The following is a 13,825-nucleotide window of genomic DNA, read 5'->3' as shown; positions in this document are numbered from 1 at the left end:
CTTGCATACAATGTATTTGATTACTTGTGTTTACAATGCTTACAATACTTGTGTTTACAATGCTAAAAGTGTTAACACTAACGTAAGATGGTGCACAGCTTGCAACAAGAACAAGCAATAATAAACTTATGGAAAGAAGCCAAATCAAGACTGCCAAAAAAGCGAGTTATTCAAAATCTAGCTACCATGTAACCTTTTTTAACAATATATCTCTATATAACTAAAACAAATTTTCACTTCAAACTCACCAGAATTACATAATGACATTAATATCTTATGAAATACGGCAGATTTGAGCTCAGAAATTGTCTAATTTATTTCTTTTATTGAAAACAAAATTATCCGTTTGAAAATATCGCCTTGCAGAATAACATGTAGTGAGCAGCTGCAAACTTTCTAACCGGAACTAGAGCAGGCATACAGCTCGAGATTGTTATTATTTCTTCTGAAAACACCATCCATGCTGATCGCACTTTCAGGATCGTAATGTATTTTTCGTCAATGAAGCCGTTTAACAATAATGTGAATTTAGCTATTAATATTGCTATAGAATTTTAAACAAATATTTACTATTCATTATTTTAATTTAATACGTGAAGTGAATAGTTTTTTTTTTGTATAATCATTTCCTAAGTTTTGCACGAAAAATACCTCTTGATAAACACAAAACAGTAATTTTAAATAAATATGATTTGATGCTGCGCGACCTGCGGAGTTCGCTCCGCAACCCACTAAATTTCTTTAAACAATGAAAAATGAGACATATATGAATTGATTGGATTATTCAGAAATCGAGAGTAATTAGGTAAAAAAAAAATAATAATCGAACATTTTCACTTCCTGGAAGAAAAGCCAGAGGGCAGTGCTGTCAGCTCGTGGACTCAACACATCAGATAGTCGTTTTCTCGAATGGGGGTGAAACAGCAGACGATCATGAGTATGACCTACTGAAGAGAACACGCCGTTTACTTTTTTAACACATCATTTCACTCCGAAGTGAAAACTGTGTGTTTTTCATAAGTGAGTGAAGGGCCACNTTTTACATTAATCATATCCTTATAGTATTGCGGTAAGTTCGGGCAAAAAACAACTTCGACCCACTAATGGAAATACATCAGAATGCGTTAAATTAGCTTAAATTAATAATTAAATTCTTATCTTGTTAGATAAACACAGTCGTAACTTCTAACTTTTGCACTTTTTGAAGAGCATTTCTTCAGAGTTCTGATAATTGCTTCACGTGACGTGACGTATCGTCGATTTAATTAGATATAATAATGGTAATTTTTTATCAAGTTCATCAAATCATGAATAAAATATCAGACACTTTATATTTGAAACTAAGCCGACCGGGCTGTGTAGGTGGTCATGGAGCTGACCTCAGATCAGAAAGGTCCTGGGTTCAAACACCGGAAGAGGCATGAATTTCTTTCATTATCTGTCCTTACTATGGAAGCAACGTTGGTCGCATAATATAGTGCCTTTGAAAGAGTGGCTAACAAATCTGCCCTACTGCCTCAATCGGGGGGTGGGGGCCGTTGGAAGCAAAAATATTTAAAAGTAAACTCACTCTAGTAAACCCAAAGAGTTGGCTACAATGCACATAAAAAAAATTTTCAAAAAAAGACAATTTTAATTGAATGAATATCCAAAAAAAATTTAATTACATGAATATCCAAATTTAATCAATACATGTCTTAAAAGGCGGTGTTATCTTTCAGCCAAGACGTAACATTTACGGTACAACACCATGTTGTACCTTGGTGTAATAAATTAATGCATAATAAAATAAATTACGAATTATTTACTTTATTTATTGTTTAATTTAAATATTTCTGCAAGTAAAAATGATCGAGAATCGCGAGTTATAATTTTTTTTCACAGTTTCTACAGACTATATTAAAAACAATAAATGTCTTGTAAATGATAAATAAAAGCTTAAATATTTTATTTATAGCTGCCAACTCTACTAGATTTTCCAGTAGACTACTGGATGACGCCAGTTTCTCCCGGTCTATTACTTTAATTAAAATTCTTCTGGTTTTGTACATTTTAGAAAAATCCCTATTGAAATAGAATTTTTGTATAGATTATTGCTTGCGTACTTGAATATTTAAATAAGTATTACTGATACATGATAAAGCAAACCTCATTTAAAGAAATCAGTTCAAAACTCTTTTTTTCTTCTAAACTTTTCAGTTTACTTTCATTCAGAACTCTTTTTAAATTAATTTTTAAAAAAAATATTTTTCAGCTATCTTTGATGAATTAAATGCCTGTTAATAGTCGAAATTATGAATAAACATAATACGTAACATTTCAAATATGTTTAATGTCTATCATAACTGGAAAATATTGCAGTTTTCCTATTTCGATGACTATAAAAATCTCAAAAATTCCCTTTGTGTACAATGTTTAGTACATTCTGCAACAATTATCATGAAATTTATATTATTTCGTAAAATCTACTGGATTTTTTTTTATCCATGCTGGCAGCTATGTTTAGGACCGAAATCAAAGAATGCCGACAATCAAGTAGCATAGCTGCCAAATCTTCCGGAAGATAATTGAATGCTGTTGCAGCATTCATGCTTGATTTCTGTTTTAACAAATTCGATTTAATCTAATTTTAAGTATCATTACATTTAAATAAATACTTATGGTAGACTAGCTCTTAATCTTTTTGTGTTTTAGACGATGGTGAAAAATGAATTGTCTACAATATAACTTCAAATATTATAGTTCTTGTAAAAAACGTTTTTGAAAAGAGTTGGCCGGTATAACATAAAAAGTGAGGTGAATACCAGATATAATATTAATTTATTCATTGATATTTTAATATCTGATTAGGATAGTTTAGAAGAAGAAAAAAACATTAGCAATGGGAATACCGGGCACATTATCGAATTTTAAATATCTGAGTTTTTTGAAAAAATTCTCAGGAACTATTCAACCGATTTTGCTGAAATTTTGTATTTTGCCAAACAAAATTATATTCTTTAAAATGATGCAAGAAATTGTATACCTTACAATTCAAATTTGTTTCGACCATTGTTAAATACAGCAATTTACTAAAAAAAATTTTTTCATGGAATTATCTTTCGATAAACAAATTTTATAATTATGGGCAAAGATTTTTAAATTCATTTAAAAAGTTTTCGAAATGTAGCGAAATACCCAAAAAGTAAAATTAATATTGAGGGGTCCAAACTTTGGAGCGCTTTCCTGACCAAACTATTGGGACCATATTTCCAAGATTACAGCTATCTCCTATATTTTGGAGTCAGAAATCCGAATTCGTCGAAAAAAGGGTATGTTCATTCATACGTTTTTGCTTCCCATTTCGTAACTTAAATTATCGTCTGCAATTATTAATTAGCATATATGTGATCACCCCCTCGTACATTAAGATTAAGTCCTGGAACGTGAAGATCCGATCATTAGATTAAAAGTTATTAAGAGGGGTCCGTTTTTTTTTTTCTTCTCTTTTTCCTCACCGTATAGTTTGTCTAAAGTAAGAACTCCCCTAGCCATTTGTCTAGACCAGTGGCGGTGACTGTGGTAACGAGGTGTAACTATTTCAAGTAGGGGTGTGGGGTCTCGGGTCGGCGAGAGCAAGGGACTCTTTTTCTTCTGTCAATCGTGTTAGCCCTAGAGTGAAAAGGTTACTCTCCCTGAAATGCGCTATTCTTGTTTCCATAGCAGTAGACGGCCTCTGTGAAGGGGGGAGTTCTTACAGTAGACAAACTATACAACTGAGAAGAGAGGGAAAGATCAAAACATAGAACCNCCAATTATGGGCAAAGATTTTTAAATTCATTTAAAAAGTTTTCGAAATATAGCGAAATACGCAAAAAGTAAAATTAATATTAAGAGGTCTAAACTTTGGAGCGCTTTCCTGACCAAACTATTGGGGCCTTATTGCCAAGATTACAGCTATCTCCTATATTTTGGAGTCAGAAATCCGAATTCGTCGAAAAAAAGGTTATGTTCATTCATACGTTTTTGCTTCCCATTTCGTAACTTAAATTATCGTCTGCAATTGTTAATTAGCATATATGTGATCACCCCCTCGTACATGAAGATCCGATCATTAGATCAAAAGTTATTAAGAGTTATCCGGTTTATTTCCCTTCTCTTTTTGCTCACCGTATAGTTTGTCTAAAGTAAGAACTCCCCTAGCCATTTCTCTAGACCAGTGGTGGTGACTGTGGTAACGAGGTATAACTATTTCAAGTAGGGGTGTGGGGTCTCGGGTCGGCGAGAGCAAGGGACTCTTTTTCTTCTGTCTATTGTGTTAGCCCTAGAGTGAAAAAAAAGCTACTCTCCCTGAAATGCGCTATTCTTGTTTCCATAGCAGTAGACTGCCTCTGTGAAGGGGGGAGTTCTTACAGTAGACAAACTATACAACTGAGAAGAGGAAGAGAGGGAAAGATCAAAACATAGAACCGGTCTTCACCCTAGATGACGAGAGCAGGGCTGATTGTTCTCCGGAAAAAATCCGGATTTCCGGAATTTTCGCTAACAGAGATAGAAGGTCCAGACGTTTCAAAAAATCATTGATCACAGAAGTTTCCGGAAATCAAATTTTCGAAAGTGGGGCTCAAAAACACTGTTTATTTTATTTGTTTGTAAAGGAGAGCCAGAGAGATATTTTATAAGCCTATGTTCATGATTAATATTCATTTTTTATCAGTAAATAGTTGTTATAATCATAAACTCAAGAAAGAAAGACATATTTGTAAATTTTAATTACTTCTTCAGGTCATCATAGGTATGTGTAAAATTTTAAATATATTTTAAGTAAACTAAGAAATATTGAGAAAAAGGGGAAAAAAACCTTGTTTAAATTTTTTTCTAATTTTTCAATTTAAACTTTTTTTTTTTTTTTTCCACTCAAGAAATTTTCCGGAATTTTGACTTGGGCTCGCAATCACCCCTGCGCCGAGAGGTAATGAAGGGGCTCAAAGATTTCTGTTACTCAGATATTGATGTTTAAATTTCGGTAATTTTATTGGGGTTTTTCCCACCTATCAGCATTGCAGTCAGTGATCTGTTTTGGTTTCGTATAGTGAGACGGGGCTTTTTCTCCTTTGTGGGGGGGCTCAGGATTCACCCTCTCTACGTGTAAAGCAATGAAGTGAATGGTAAAAGTTGTATCATAATAGTCGTTTAAAACTGAAACTAAAAAAAGTCGCAATATTTATCCAATGATTATTGTTATTACTAATTAAAGTCTACTTACGAAATTTTATTTTAAAAAAATAAATAAAATAAGAAACTTTACTGCTGAGTTTTAAATGCTTAGATTTTACGTTAATACTGAGCTGGTTAATGCTTTAATCTAAATAAATGATTTGAGACACTAAATTAAGCAATAATATATCCGATGGAAATTTTTCAATTGTTAAGTAGCTTATAATTATTATTTTGAGGAATGTTTTATTTTAGATTATTTTAAAAGATATATTTTTATCTTAAAATATATTTAATCTTGTTTGTTGTTGTCTCGTCCAAATAGTGCAGAGGAATCAAATAGCGCCGAACGCGTCCAGAATAGTCCTTGCAATGTCAAAGACTCTTGGCGAATAAAGCGGTTGATAGTCTACGGGGCTAGGGTCTATGTTGTTGAGAAAGACAATTAAAAATATGACCTGGAGAGTTTGATTTCAGGACAGTGAGGACAAGTATTGCAACCTCTTTGACCATCAGAGGATATTTAACATTCCTTTAAAATGTCTTGAACGTAGTCTGACAATGGTAGTTGAAATTACCCGGTATATTTAATCTTAAAAATAATAAATAAATTTTTAATGTTTGGTGGGTTTTTTTCATTAATGTTAAATCCAAAAAGAGGTTAATTATTTTTTAATCAACTCCTAATGTAAAAAACAGTTAACCAAAAAAAATTATAATAATGCTATTCCTCATTAAATACTGAAAAATTCAATCCTTATTCTTCTTTTTTTCATCTGCTGAAGAAATCTAAATTATAAGAAGTTAAAGATTGGGATAACTGCAGGTCACGTGTGTGCAACGATGCCATTGCACATGCTCACTGGGAATAGTGTAAACTTAATTTTCTCTCGATCAGTTTGTGATATTATAAAACTCTCTACTTAAAATACTTAAAACGTTTAATTATCATTTTGTAGATTTGGATGCGCAGAAACATACACAGGGTGCGTAGCGTTTTTATAAAGTGCTTCTTAAAGGTGCTTATTTTTTATTTACGTTTTTTTAAAGCCCTTAAAGGTGCTTTTTTTATTCGGGGTTTGTAAATAGTGCTTAATTTTCTATCTTTTGAAAAGAGATTATTTTTTATTTTTTTCCGAGTCGATTGTCATTTTAAATTACAAAAAATTCACCATTTTCTCTGCAATATTTATCAAAAAGTAGTTATTTTATCATGATTATGTAAGGTTTTTGAAAATGATTTTGAATTTTATTGATTCATAAAATAAGAACTTTAAACGATAGAAAAATAATAATTTTTATCATTGCGCAAATCCTAATTATGATTTTTTTTTTCGAAAGTGATTAAAAATGTTTATTTGAGTGTTTGAAAAGTACTTAAAGGGTGCTTATTTTTTGGTGAAAAACCTGGCTGTGCACCCTGATACATGTTTCTATATTACTCTTCATTTGTTATTATTTATATATACTTTTTATCGAAGTAATTCATTCATTTTTGACAGTTTAATTTACATGAATAATGTTCAATAACAGTTTAATGTGGTGGCTCTTCTTTTATTATTCTTTTTAATTTTCCACTTCCCCAAACCTAGGATTTACGAAGATCAGGGAAAAAACTTAAAAATTTTTATTAAAGAAAGATATAATAAAGAAATCTCATGCTCTGTTTTTTTTCGGGGTACTGCATTATTATTAGCGGAATAATTTGTTGTTATTTATATCTATTTTTTGTCTAAGTAATTTTATTCAGTTTTGACTGTTTAATTTCCATGAATAATGTTCAATGACAGTTTAATAGGGTGGCTCTTCCTTTATCGTTATTTTTAGTTTTTCACTTTTCTAAACCTAAGGTTTAAGAAGAGAAGAGAAAAACCTTAGAAATTTTTAAAAGACATAATAATGAAGTCTCGCGTTTTTTTTTCTAACGGGGGGTACTACATTATTATTAGCGGAATAATTTCCCTCTGATAATAAGAGAGACCTTCACCTACTAGGAAACAATGCTTTTATTATACGGGGAATAAACCTTCGCAAAATCAACCTTCATTCGATTTGCAACGCTCGATAGACTCCAAAAGTACATCTTATACTTTAATATCCCACCAGAAAGAGTTGTCTTCCCTTTATTCAATGCCCTTTGTGATCAACCTTGTATAAGTTCAACAGACACTGAAGAGCCATTCAAAACATACTTGTATTTTAAATGATGTCGAGTTGTTAAGCATGTTTTCGTGAATTGAAAACCTCGGTTGTTAAAAATAACAGATATAGAGATGAGCAGTTTTGACAGTGAAAGTACATTACAACGACAATTCATAAAAGTGGGTGAAATTATCATAATAATGAGCTTCTCGTATTTAGTGTTGAAATAGCTAGATGAGCAGTTTTGACAGTGAAAGTTCATTACAACGACAATTCATAAAAGTGGGTGAAATTATCATAATAATGAGCTTCTCGTATTTAGCGTTGAAATAGCTAGATGATCAGTTTTGACAGTGAAAGTACGTCACAACGACAATTCATAAAAGCTGGTGAAATTATCGTAATAATGAGCTTCTCGTATTTAGCGTTGAAATAGCTAGGTGATCAGTTTTGACTGTGAAAGTTCATTACATCGACAATTCATAAAAACGGGTGAAATCATCGTTATAATGAGCTACACATATTTAACGTTGAAATAGCTAGACGGGCAGTTTTGACAGTAAATGTTCATTACAACGATAATTCATGATAGCCGATGAAATCATCGTTATAATGAGCTACACATATTTTGAAACGGCTATTAAAGGACTTAAAAAAATAAAATAGACATATTTTTCTTTTTATTCATTTTGAACAACTACAGTACACTCTCAATATCTCGAAAACCTTTTTATGTCAAAAAAAATATTTTTCCCCTTGGCATTACATATCCACCTAATGTTAATTTGAATTCCTATGTCGAAATTTTTTCGAAATAGAAATTGCATTTTTTTTCTTCAGAAAAATCACACTGTAAGTTTATTGTAAACCAATTCTTTTCTATTTAATGCATAATTATTTTTGTCTTACTTTTAAAAATAAAATTATTATTGTTGTTTCTAAACTTATAGTCATTGTTATGTTCCATGACTCTACTTCTTAGAGTAATATTTTAGAATATTTTTTTTTTGTACTTATTAAGTTCTGAACTTGTTATCTCGAAAACTCGCTATCACGAATTTTTTTTAGCGTCCTTCCAACTTTGAGATATCGAGAGTTTAGTGATTTAAAATACATATCCAGAGTAAACTGCTCTTGCCAAACAGATTATTAACTTAATTACGTAATTCTGTATTTTGTGTAAGGCAGAAATGTCTACAACAGAAAAAAAAATTAGAAAAGAAAATTCTTTCTGTAACGCATTTTTAAGATTTGTATCGTTCGGAAAAAAACGAGTGACCCAAAAAGTAGCGGGGACTTTTAAAAGTAGCCTAATCCGCTACTTGTAAACCCGATCTGGCAACACTGCAGTGGGCTTTTACCCACTGTAGCGCCCTCTTGCATGTATCAGATCTTCGTTGTTTATTTCCCCGATGCCTAAAGCTGTAATTTTGGGAATAACCGTAACCGTTTTGGGGATCGGTTAGATCCACACTGAAGAATCAAAATTACCACCTTAAAATGTGGAGAGAAAAAAAAATTTGAAAAATTGCGCAAGGTATGAGCACTTAAGGTAGTGCTTTCATACTGCGCATGCGTAAAAAAAAATTTTTTTAAAGAAAAAAAAATTTTTTTTATCGTATTTAATAATTAATGAATTATTATTGAATCGTATTTAATAATTAATGAATAAAGTCTGAACTGAATATCTTGAAAATTTGAAGAACTTCTCAAAATTTTCTGAGTAGTTTTTGTAACTAAAAAGAAAGCTCTAAATCAGGGCTGTCCAACTAGCGGCCCGCCAACTTCTTATTCAGGCTGATCGTCCTCAATTTTCCCATTAAAATGTAGGCAAATTGTTTTATAATCCTTCTGTTCCATTGTTTTATAATTCATAATTAAAATATTATTTGTTATTGTATAAGAGGTTATTGTTCAACTTTTTCAAACTGCGGCCCGCCAAGTGATCAGTGACCGGAATTCTGGCCCGTGGACTCTTTGCAGTTGGGCAGCCCTGCTCTAAATGATACGGGAGTTGTCCACAGATTGTAAGCAAGTTTCATTATAAATGGCATCAGCATTGTGGGGAATCATCCCTTATAAAAGTATGTTTTCTTTTATAAGGAAAATTTGTGAAGTATTATTTGTTATTAAATTTTTTCTTATGATAAAAAATTAAATTTGGGTGAAAACCCTTTATCATTTTAAAAGTTACAAAAGCTACTTAAATTAGTTTCTAGAAACTAAGTAGCTTTTAACTAACAAACCGAAGCTAAGTAACAAACCGCCCACCGGCCTGTGTAGGGAACTGTCCTTGCATCAGAAAGGTTCTGGGTTCGAATCCCGGGCAAGGCATGGACGTTCTTTCCTTCTCTGTACTATCTGTCCTCACTGTGGGAGATATGTTGGCCCACCTAATATGGTGCCCCTGAAGGAGAGCTCAACAAAATCGCCCTGTAAGTGCCTGAATTGGCGGGTATTAACGCAGGTGGGGCATTGGAAAAAAAAATATATATTCAAACCTAACTTTTTCCATTAGTTACCAAATACGAATCATTTCATAAATTCTGAAGGGGAAAAAAATTTTAATTTTTTTTCTTATGCTTGCGCAGTAAATAGAAGAACTACGTTAAAAACTCATAACTTTCGTAATTAGTTAAAAATTGCTCCAACTTTTTTTTTAATTTATTGAATATCTTTAAAGTTATTAGCCACAAAACATAACACAAAAAGATTAGTTCTTTTATAAAAATGTATAATTTTTGGCCTAGGGTGTTCAGAATACTTGTTTTCGTTCGCAATTTATTGCCTGTCTCTCAAACTTCTGAATAGTTTCGATAATTATGAGAAATCACATGATCTTTGAAGTTAAAAATTAATCCTCGAAGTTTTTCTTGAGAAATTTTTATAAAAATGAAACTAAAAAAAAAGTGTCTCTATCTTAATGTGGGGTAGCATATTTTTCCCTCTCAAGATCTTTATTTTATAAGCTCGTGCTTTATTTGATGTCAAATCTAACAAAGAGGGAGAGAATTAAATTAGATGTAACATTTATATTTTATTTTATAACCGTCGTTGAACACTCAACCCAATTTTTGGGGTTTTCGACTACTAACGATCAACGCCGTAGCCTTGCAATTTTGAAGCCTATCCAGAAGACAAGGGAACTCCTGCATCAAGAATTGGGAGAAATTTGTTGTCGTGGAGGACTTTTTGATAGAACTAGCACTCATTTGCGTTACATGTTGAGGAAAACCTCCCACTATTAGCTGGACGGCAAGAGGAATTCAAACCAACACCTCCTAATAGAAAGAAGGCCTGACCACGGATCAATTTAGTAGTCCGACGCAACGAACATAAACTGCGCAGTGGTGTAAAATACGAAAGATGTCATTAAGTTTGGACTACAAAAGGATCAAATTTCTTGTTTATGGTAACCCTTGCTGGTGCCTTTTCTTTTCTAGGAGAACCCATGATCCGTCTACCGCTGAAGTTATTTTACGTCAGCACTGTCGTCAATGCGAGCCAGGTGTGGAATTCGTATCGACCAGTCATTGCTGGGATTCGAACCCGGTGCACCTCATCGACAGGCGATCGCGCTCTCCCCTGAGCCACCGTGACTCTAACATCTAAATTGAAATTTTTACACCAGATCACCGAAGACAAGCATCACTGGATTCAGTCTGCGTATGGACCGAGGGTGTGCGGTATTGGTCCTCGTTAAACTGTTCTACCGTAAAGTGCTTGACTTCGAGTGCAGGTCGTCGGGCTACCGAAGCGGGGTGCCATCTCCTCTGCAGAGGATCAAAATTGTGATGGCATGTCTTCGGATCATCCTCAGGGTTGTTTCCCAGACCGTCGCCAATAGCCCAATGTGCAGCTCTAGTGCGACGTATATTAACTACAACAACAACAATTGAAAATTTTAAAATTAAAAAAAAATATTTAATAAATAATGAAAGATAGATAAAACCGTTCCCTGTTTGAACTGTCATTTAAGCCGCCTTAACAAATAAAATTTCTTGTCATATATTTCTTATTATTATTGAATACAACAATTGGTTGATATTTATCCTATCGCCAGTACCAGTATCCAGGAAAAAAATGTCAAAGTATATTATATCATTTAATATCACATTTCGAATTTAATTCTGTTTTAAAATGTAAAAAAACGCTAACTTCTAATTCAGGAATTCAAATTTTGTTTTTAAAAAAAAATAATTTGTCTATAACAACTATTTTTTATTTTATTTTGTTCTGTTTTATTTATTTATTTATTAATTCTTCTTCTTATTATTATTATTTTTGGACCTGAAAGAATTTGTTTTTCTTCCTAATGATACCCAAAAATTTCCCGATATATTAGGAAATTTTCTGACAAAAATAGAATTCTTTAATCCATTTTTAAAAAAAGTTTTATAACTTTTTTTTTCAATTTAACTGGTTTGTTTCGGTGTCCGCAGTAAAAAAAAAATTAAATAAATAAACAGTGTCAAACACTGTTTATTTATTTATTTACTTTTTTTATAAGGAGACTATTGCGTTCACAATAGTCTCAATAAAAGGAATTCTCAGACCATTCCCTCACCTAAATGTTAATATTCGCCCACTTTCCATGGAGATTCTCTTATTCAACCGTGTCAAATGGTGACATTGTCCACAGAGAGAGGAAAACGCGGCTATTTCTAATCAAAACACTTGTCGGAATCTCAAAGGTTATGCAAATAGAATTCTCCAAATCTGTTATTTAAAGGTAAAACTAGAATAGCAAAAATTCTCTTTTCAAGCGTAAAGGAAAAATACTGAATTTTTCATTTTTAGGATAAATATTCTGATTCTTCCTTTAGGGATCGATCAAATATTACGTAAGCTTGTTTTTGGCAGTTTCAGACTTTGCTAGCAGAAATAAGCAAATCACATACCACGTGCCATGCTCACGTAAAGAAGTCGTGACTTTGTTCTTTGATTTTTATTAATAGGTAGGTATTTTATTTACGTCGTACTAGATCTGCACAAATGGGCTATTGGCAACGGTCTGGAAAACAAGTATGATCCGAAGAATGACATGGATGTACCCTGAGGATGAACCGAAGACATGCCATCGCAGTTTTGATCCTCTGCAGAGGGGATAGCTCCCCTTCTTTGCTAGCCCAATGACCTGCGCGCGAAGTCGAGCCCTTTACGGTAGAACAGTTTAATGAGGACTTAACCAACACCTTCAAGAGGAGAAAAGCCTCAGGGTGGATCAATTTTGTAGTCCGACGTAACGAACATAAACTGCGCAGTGGAGGAAAATAATAATAATGTCACTACGTTCGAGCCACTAAGATGTGCAGTGGTGGAAAATACGAAAAATGTCATTACGATGTAGATTTAGGAAGGTAGGCACTTCATTTACGTCACACTAGAGCTGCACAAGGAGCTATTAGCGACGGTCTTGGAAACATCCCTAATGATGATCCGAAAACATACCATCGCAATTTTGATCCTCGGCAGAGGGGATGGCTCCCCTGCTTTGGTAGCTCGACGACCTACTCTCAAATTCCAGCACTTTACGGAAGAACAGTTTAACGAGGACCGATACCGCGCGCTCTCGGTCCCTACGCAATCTGATCAGAGTAGTCACCTACCCGCTTACTGACAGTAGTCAGTGCTTGTCTTCAGTGTTCTACTGGGAACTGATTAGTCCACTGCTAGGCTTGACTTTTGTAGAAGTAATTTAATTTTTTGACGATTTTAGATTCCTCTTTGTTAACAAAATAAGCAAATCAATATGTCCTTCCCTTCTATCCGCACGAAAGTCATATTATTTTCAGACTATCTTTCAACGTTTTACTATCTTCTATGAGCTATTTCGTAATATTCATTAAATTTTCTAATGCTAGTGATCGCAGCGTCGTATAAGGAAATATAAAATGGCTGAATTATGATTAATTTCGCCGATTTTGGGATGAAAAATGAGATATTTTATCTACCACGGCATGTTAATAATTTTAAGTGAAAATTTCTAGTTCTAAAAGTGGAAACAGTTTTATTTACCTAATAAGGCGACTGTTCAAATATTACGTAGACATGATTTTGGTATCTGTTAACGCTAAATAAAATATGTGTAATTCGAAGAAAAATACGTAACACCCACATAAGATGTTTTAAAGGATCATTAGTGGGGGAGGTGGTTTTCATCACGCGCCGAGGAAATAGCCATTTCATTCTTGTTCTCATTTTTGCGCAGAGAATCACTTAGGTCAGGGGTCACCAAACTTTTTTGATCATCGACCCCTATATAATTTTTCGAAATCTCCATCGACCCCCACAAAAGTAATTTTCTATTAATTAAAATAAAACTCTATTAGATACTGTGTTTGTACATTTATTTTATGATTTTAAGCATTTATTAAAGTAATAGTACATTGTGTAACAATAGTTTTATGAAAAATATATTAATATTGAAATTTAAATACCTTATTATTAAATAATAAGTAATTATGCATAAGTAGATAAGGTCCAC

General features: G+C 32.9%; 1 protein-coding gene across 1 annotated transcript in view; it reads left to right on the top strand.

Annotated features, from left to right (window-relative positions):
- Positions 1 to 980: 980 nt before the first annotated feature.
- LOC107444201 (chymotrypsin-like protease CTRL-1) overlaps positions 981 to 13,825 on the top strand; it is a gene marked incomplete in the record, with an annotated part of 39,369 nt that continues 26,524 nt past the window's right edge. Inside the window, 1 exon segment of the mRNA XM_071184830.1 lies at positions 981 to 1,030.

This window comes from Parasteatoda tepidariorum, chromosome 9 (assembly GCF_043381705.1).
Source record: "Parasteatoda tepidariorum isolate YZ-2023 chromosome 9, CAS_Ptep_4.0, whole genome shotgun sequence".
NCBI lineage: Eukaryota > Metazoa > Arthropoda > Arachnida > Araneae > Theridiidae > Parasteatoda > Parasteatoda tepidariorum.
This window is presented reverse-complemented; position numbering and strand designations above follow the sequence as displayed.